Genomic DNA, 8,714 nt, shown 5'->3' on the forward strand with positions numbered 1-8,714 from the left:
ACACACAAAAAATTCCATTGAGTTAGGGTTAGAATTAGGGTAAAGATTAAGGTTAGCTCTCTATGTCCAATTACAGTACAGCTAAAAAAATAAAGACCTACAAGCGCGCACATGCACACGCACACACACACACACACACACACACAATGGAACTCTAAGCAAACGCATGCATATTTTTAAGGCCTTTCTCTTAAGCCAAACGTTTGTGAACAAGGAACTTTCCAACACTGACAAACGAAATTTTCTCACACAAAATATCTTTAATATCTTTATTGTACATTTGTTAATTGTGTAAATATGTTTTGTCCGTGTTTTTATCTTCTTCATTCACAGCAACCATTTTTGTCTGTTATTCTAATACATACTAGCAGAGCTATCAGACATGGCTTGGGGCAAATGTGCAGCAGCAGCAGCATCATCATCATCATCATCATCATCATCATCATCATCATCATCATCATCATCATCATCACCATCACCACCACCATCATCATCATCATCATCATCATCATCATCATCATCATCATCATCATCATCATCATCATCATCATCATCAAAACAATAACTTTAACTGATGACTCTTTGGTAGAAACAAGTCTTTTTTGAAAACAAAACAAAAAGAAAGATAATTTAACAAATGATCAACAGATACAGAAAAAAACATACAAAAAAATGTGTGTGAAAACAAAATCTTTACAAAACAGAAGAAAAATATTTGTGTAATGAACGAAGCATTGGAAGAAAAGGAGCAGCAATAGTAACAACAATGGGAAGGTGATGGGGGAGGGAACTAAGTGGTTAATGACACGAATTGACAGTCTGGATGTGCCAAGTTCGAATGGGACAAACTTCACGCAAATCTTCCACATCTTCAGTTCCTCCTGAATAATTGTGCATACAGTTACCACACTGACATCAAACTGTGCACTTAATGTCTCCATAAACACACGGTGGTCTTATCCATGAAATTCTTTTTATACTCTGGTGTTCTGACATCCTTACTCCTCCCACACCTCTCATCATCCCTCACAAACTCCCACACTTTCCTTGAATCTCTTATGCCACTCAAAAAATTGTGCCTGATTCATGCAAGATGATCCAAAACCAATCGGATGCATTCCATACGTTTCTGTGGCATTTTTCCAAGTTTAAAACAGAATTTTATTGCATATCGTTCTTCTAAAGTGTCCTCACATCAAAATTGCATATTTTAAATTCACCAGCTGTGACAATCAGGCTTTAGTAGGGTGTATTCCAATTCCTGCTGTAGCTATTCATTTAAACCTGAAATCATAAAAAGTCTATGACAATTTTAAATGTCTGTACAAAAAAGTTTGGAAACTTATTGAAAGCACCTCAAGCAAACAACGACAGACCGCCCCCTCCGCAAACTCTCTTTTATCGTGACAGGGCCAGTGGCAACATAGTTGGGGCGATAGTTTATAATTTTGTTTACAAAAGAAAAACAGGAGACTCCTTCCTTCCATATTAGTTGTTGGTCAAGTATTCCACTTGATTTATCTTTAAATTTGAAAGTTTCAAAATGACTTGTTTTTCACTTTTCAGACTAACTTGTCAACAGCAACTCCTGGATTTACTCAGTTTTCAACACGAATGTTAGTGGAAGCCATCTTTAATTTCACCGAAAATGATGTGATAAGATCAAATCCTAATGATTGCCAACACGAAAAAAAAAAAAAAAATGGGACTTGTAGATAACATACCACCAAATTACTTATTTGGTGTGTGGGATGGAATTAAGAAGTCATTTTTATTTTTAAAACGAATAAAATAAAAATGTAAAGAAATCACACGAGACGAAAGAATGTCGAACTTACTATCACAAAAATAACTTTTAAACACCGTTGTCACTGGCTAAATATCGACAAACTATATCACACTAGTGGGGAGGGGTGAGGGTATCCGGGTTTTTCCAGTCGTAAAATACGCTTAAATATGATATTTTAATTTGTCCAGATTTCGTATATATTATGATAGTCGTAATTTCAAAAGTAAAAAAGAAAAAAAAAAAATATTTGAGTGCCATGACCTGATTAAAAATAAACTAAGATAAATGTAAAAAATGTATAACGATTTTTTAAATTTTGATTCCTTAAAAACTATTTTAACCAGCTAAAGACCCATAAAAGAACGGTCCAAAAAAAAGTCTAATCATTTGAGGCCCCTAGTGCGCTCTGTGACTTTTAGTTTTGGGAGAGATGGAGTTTGAAAATATGGAGACAAACAGACAGACAGACATAATGAGTTTCATAAATTAGATTTGGTTTGCACTGAACAGTAAAAATATTTAACTAGAGAAAATGGCTCAGATCAAAGTGCAGTCTATTAGTTAATCAAGTGAATGTTCCTCACCCCCACCGGCCAATATGAAGCCTGCCCAAATTTAAATTTTTTCTTTTTGCTCCTGGCCTCTCCCATCTTTGCAGGACATCATTCATACTCCAAATTTCTCACCTCCACACTTTTCTTTCTGTTTTCCATTTAGATTTCATTTCCACTTAGAGATTGGCATGCTTGTTTTCGGTTCCAAACAAACCGGAAAATAGTGGGTAGTCCATTATTTAGAAAGGGTTGTGTAAAGTGGACTTAAAAGTCTCCCGCGTCTGAGACCAGCGCTGAATTTATTGCACCAGATGACAACCGGTGTTCGACTTTTTTTTTGATCCGTCTCACCAGTCGTTCCCATTTTCTACATATGCAACCCCTCACTCCCCACCCCACTTTATGACCGCAACACCGGTGTTTTGAGGTAACTTGTTGGGAAAGTTCTGTGTAGTTGTGAGTTGGTCCTTGCATTTGTGGGGATAATGGTTTTGGTGGTTGTGTTACTGTCACGCTGCGTTATGAGATCAGACTCATTATTGTGCCTGATCGGTCTTGGTTATCCACCTCCATATCTGTGTTGGATATGTCGTATACCATCACTACATAATCAATCTTTGTTTTTTCCGTACTCCATGCTAATGAAATGATTATATATAAACGCTATTATTTATTTTCAAGAATGTTTTTTAAAAATAATTTGGAAAATTTAAGTAGGCGCCCTCTGGAGTAAATGTAGTAATATAGTAATGTTGGGACAATTATCGGAATCAGAATCGAAAATTGGAACATTTGAGGGCATCAAAATCGGTATCGGAATTGAAAATATTGGTGCCAAAACGATTCTTTTAATTGTCTTTTTTACTTGATTTCGTTTAAAGCAAATCCTTCTATTGCTGGTAATAACAATAAAATAGTAAATATTGATTGATTTTAAACTACCAGTAAATCAAAAATTGAGAGAACATCCCCCACAAGTGTATTTTTATGTTTAGGAAAATATTTGCACATTTAACATGTATTTTTACGGTAACTGGGGGAAAATAACAAATATATAGTTAAATATATAGAGATTTGTATATCGGAATTGGAATCAGTAATTGTATCGGAATCGAGAATTTATTAGGGAATCGGTAATTGTATCAGAATCAGGAAAAATATTGAAATCGTCCCATCACTATATTATAGTGATTAATAATTCTAGCTAAGATTAGGATAGATGTTTTTGAGTTTTGGCAACAAAACATGACCAACGACACCCATTTTCCCACACTTCAAATGGGGGAGTGACAATGTTCTACGGCAGGGACATGCAGGCGGGCGGGTACATGGAGGACAAGGCCATCAAGCCAGATATGTTGGTATGGAACGGGCCCGAAGGGATTGCACTCATTGTCGACGTCACAGTTCCAAACGACTTTGGCCTTAATGGAGCAGAACGGAAAAAAATGGCAAAATATCAGGACCTAGAGGGTGATCTAAAAACGACATGGTCTCTGAAAGAAATAGACATTATACCAGTTGTGACAGGAGCGACTGGCCTAATAAAAAGGAACCTTTATAAATACTTAGAAGCAATTCCTGGAAAACCAAGCTATAAGGAAATACAGATAGCAGCCATAAAGGGAACAGTGTCTATTCTTAAAAAGCCCTTGGATATAAATTTAAACTGTAATAGAATCAAGTGTTAGCCCCAGGAAGGAGCCCCTTGATCTCTTCAAATTAACAAAAGTAAAATCAAATGGCCTTGTGCTTATTTTGTTTAAAATGTAAATTTGTTAATATTTTTTGCAAATAACACAAAGTGTGGTATTTGTATCCATCTTTGATCCCGGCTCTTCAGGGCTTTCCACACTTTGGGTAATGAGACAGGGGAATGTTTAAAATATCTCAATATAAAAAAAGCCTTGGGTCTCTCACATGAAATCGACCTTCTTTCTTGCTGTATGAAGTCTGAATTCTACAAAGTTGGTTCTAGGTGTCTGGAAAGAATTGGTCAGAATGCACTGTATGCTCCCCATCCACATCAATTTGTGTGTTTTATAGAGGCGTGTATATATAAGCCGAAGTTCAACTCTGTTGCTGTTTAGTTGGGAAAGTTATAGATGTACGAACAAACGTTTTTTGTAAATTTTATTTAGATTATTTAGTTTAGCTTGGTTTGATTAAATTTGGCTTAATTTTAGTTTGGTTTGATTAAATTTGGTTTGATTAAATTTGGTTTGATTTAATTTGGTTTGATTTTAGTTTGGTTTTGTTTGGTTTAGTTTGTTTGATTTGATTTGATTTTGTTTAATTTGATTTGGTTTAGTTTGATTTGGTTTAGTTTGATTTGCTTTAATTTATTATAGTTTAGTTTTATTTGGCTTGGTTTGATTTGATTAAGTTTGATTTGATTAGATTTAGTTTGATTTGATTTGAGTTGATTTAGTTTATTTGGTTTAATGTATTTTGTTGAAGATAAGACATTACCAAAAATACATAAATAAATCTATCTGTATATCTGTAAAAGTGAAAATGTGTGTGTGTGTGTGTGTGTGTGTGTGTGTGTGTGTGTGTACCTTTCCCTACCAAGTAACTGTCAATTTTCAGTCTACAGACTTGAGATTTGACATTAGGTGTATTAGGATTTGGGAAAATCTTTTTAATCGGTTTTTAGCCAGAAATTTGGCTGTCAAGAAGTCAAAGTACAACGATTTGACCTTTGAAAACTCTACCAAACTCCTCCAATTTTGGGTCTAAACACTTGAAATTTTAAATGTAGGTTCCTTGGATATAGATCAAACTTTTTAATTTAATTTGAGCCCAAAACAATAAAATGTTAAGGGTTGAAAATTGGGATCAAAGTTTTTAAAAAATTGACCTCTGCGGTCTCTACCAAATTATAATGCCAATTTTTAGTCTAAACATTTGAAATTTTACATAAAGTGTATTCAGACATACGGCAAGCTTCTTAATTGTTTTTTTGCCGAAAATTTGGCTGCTAAGGAGTCAAAGTTCAAAAGATTCGACCCTTGCGGTCTCTAGCAAACTATTCAGCTAATTTTATGTCTAAAGATTTGAAATTTTACATAAAGAGTATTCAGACATGCAACAAGCTTTTTAATCAGTTTTTGGGCGAAAATTTGGCAGCCAAGAGGTCAAGGTTGAAAGATTTGACCTTTGCAGACTCTACTAAACTCCTCCGCCAGTTTTGGATCTTAACACTTGGAATTTAAGATGTAAGTTATCTGGACATGAGTCAAAGTTTTTAATATATATACATATGCACATAAAGTTATGAACAGTACTTATCCCTGAGTAGCTTCCGGGCTTTGATAAGTGGTGATCACTGTGTAAAAAACAAAAACAAAAAAAAAAACATAGGGGCCGAGCAAAGCCAGGCTGAACTGCTAGTAAATAAATAAAGTTTATTGATACAAAATAATTAATTGCTATCAATAACTTGTTATAACAATGCAAACCAAAATGTTGGCGGTCCTGGATATGACCTTAAACTATATCCGATGGTGAGGCCCCAGCTTGTGGGCTTTGGGGAGTGTGGAGCCACCCTTTAATTGCCATTGCTCTCAGGTCCACTCTGATCCGGAGTGGTAGTGCCTGTTAGGGTCCCAACTATGGGTTAAATAGAAACCGACTTAAAAAACAAATATACTCTATTAAAAAATTGTTCTTTAAAATCACTGGATTTGGCATTAAATAACCCAAAAGGGTTGATATGCCATAAAACAAAACAACCAACCAACCAACCAAAATGTTGGCAATGGATGAGAGTTCAATGAGTCCAAGAACGTTTGAGGCAAAAGACGTTGTTTTGTCTATAAGAAGTTGAGTAAGCGTGTTCATTTCGGTTGATGCTGTATGAGTGTGTGTAAATAGGATAGTCTTGTAGATGTGTGTGTATTAGCATGCCTGTTTTGCCACTGTGAGGGTGTATGTACGTATATTTATGTACTTGTTTGGTTAGTGGTGTGTGTATTCTGGCACTGTGTTTAGTAGTCCGTGTGTATCACTCATCATGTGTGCGCTATTTGCTGAGGGTCTGTAAGACCCAGGTTGGATTGTGTTGTGGGTGGGAGAAAAATCCTGGAAACTCACAAGCTTTTGGGACTAAATATTGCTTGTGCTGTGATTTGTTGAAAAAAAAAAACCCTACTGATTTGAGCTTTTGTCTAATCGACAAACAACGAATTACATTACAGGATATTTGAGCTGTGAACTAGCGAGACCTGTAGAAATCCCACAGCGGCACCCTTCATATGCAATATATTGCTGCTGGGTATTGTGTGAACGTTCAGCGTGAATTGAAACCCCGCGATATTATTGTAGCCTTTTTGTTAAAACTGTACAATTATTTATCTAAGTAATCTGGCTAATGTAGTGTCAGAATATACCTGGTTATTACGGTTTATCTCCAATATCCTTATAGGAATCTGTGACATATTTCCACTGTATGGACGCCTAGCGCAAATGAAAAACCCACAGTATCATTATACCTTCTTTAGACAGAACAAATACTACCCTTGGATCCTAGCCAGAAGACCAAGAAGATATATTTTAGTTTAACGTACAACCCAAAAGCGACATCATTTTTTTATTTTAATTTTTTTTTCACATTGCACCTTTGGTAATCGAGATATCCTATTTATTTATTAAGGAGGATGTAATTTTAATATAATTAATATCGATAATGATATCATAACTTTTGTACCATTTAAAAGAAAAAGCTTAAAATATACTACTACTACTACTACTACTACTACTACTACTACTACTACTACTACTACTACTACTACTAATAATAATAATAATAATAAAAATTTTTTTCAACCAACAAAAATAATGAAAATGTGAGACTAAAAGTGCTTTTACATTATTGACATCTTAAAACAATGTTCCTATATAGTGGATATTTGGCAATTTGGACTCTTAACTCATTGTTTTAAGGGAGGTAACTCTATTTTAGTAAGAATTTTAAGAAAAAAATTATTTTTTTCAACTACTTTATTTAATGTAACAAAGTTTTATAACATTAATAACAAACAAAAAAAAAAAAATGTAGATGCAACGATATTGCAATTTTTCTTAAACAAAACATTCAAATAATTGTAAGAAAAAAAAAAGAAGATTTTTTGCCACTACTTTAGTAAAATAGAATTACCTCCCCTAGAACAATGAGTTAAGATTCCAAATTCCTGGGTATTTTAAAGATGCAGACATACATGTGTTCAATAAATCTAACAAAAATCAAATAATGTTCAGATTTTCATGAAAGTTCCAATGCTTATCCATTTTTGGATTAATTTATTTTTAAAATACAATTTTGGTGAAATATATTAGGGGTGGGGTATATTTTTTTATCTCCCTAAACCCATAGTTCAGTTTGCAAAATCTGAACAAAATATATTATAATCGATCAAAATTTCAATATTTTGTAAGGCTTAAGAGATTAAAAAAATTGAATAATATTTATTTTTTTTATGTTTAATTGACCTACTCTTTAATCATTTAGCATGGGAATAAATTCAATATTATTATTAGTGTTGGGACGATTAATTGGAATCGGAATCAGAATCAAGAATCAAAAAATTTGTAACTTTCTGGGGCATCGGAATCGTTATCGGAATCAGAAAGTTTTATGCTTATTTTCTGATGCCAAAAACGATTCTTTTAATTATCTTTTCTAATTTGATTTTGGTTCAAGAAAAATTTTAGTTGCTGGTAATAATAATAAAATAATAAGTATTTATTGATTTTAAACTTTTAGTAAAACTAAAATTTTTAGATCTTAACCCTCACAAGTGTGTTTTTACGTTGGAGAAAATATATGCACATTTGAGATGTGTTTTTACAGTAATTGAGGCAAAATACCAATTTTATAGTAATATATTTAGAGATTTATAAAGAATCGGAATCAGTAATTGTATTGAAATTGGGAATTTAGTACGAAATTGGTAATTGTATCAGAATCGGGAAAAATAATGGAATCGTCCCATCACTAATTATTATGTTCTGCAATTTCTCATTAATATATACTATGATCAGTTGAATTGCAAAGGAAAAACATTCTTAAAATAATTTATTTTAAAAAAATTTAAAAAATATAAATTCCATTCTTCTGAAATATCTAGTTTTAAACAGAATTTTTAGTTACAGTTTTGTAATTTAAAAAATATATTAATATAATATAAAAATAACTATTACCATCTGTAAAATAGTGATTACTCACCATAAAAAATATATTACTGTAAAAACATGATTTATTTGTCACTAGTGCTGAAATGTTTTAGTGGATTCCTAACCTCCAAAATATGGAAACCCATAATAGATATCTTATTACTATGTTAGCTGTTTGAATCCACTTATTTATT

This window comes from Euprymna scolopes, chromosome 17, assembly GCF_053919585.1.
Source record: "Euprymna scolopes isolate OS-2025 chromosome 17, ASM5391958v1, whole genome shotgun sequence".
NCBI classification, from domain to species: domain Eukaryota; kingdom Metazoa; phylum Mollusca; class Cephalopoda; order Sepiida; family Sepiolidae; genus Euprymna; species Euprymna scolopes.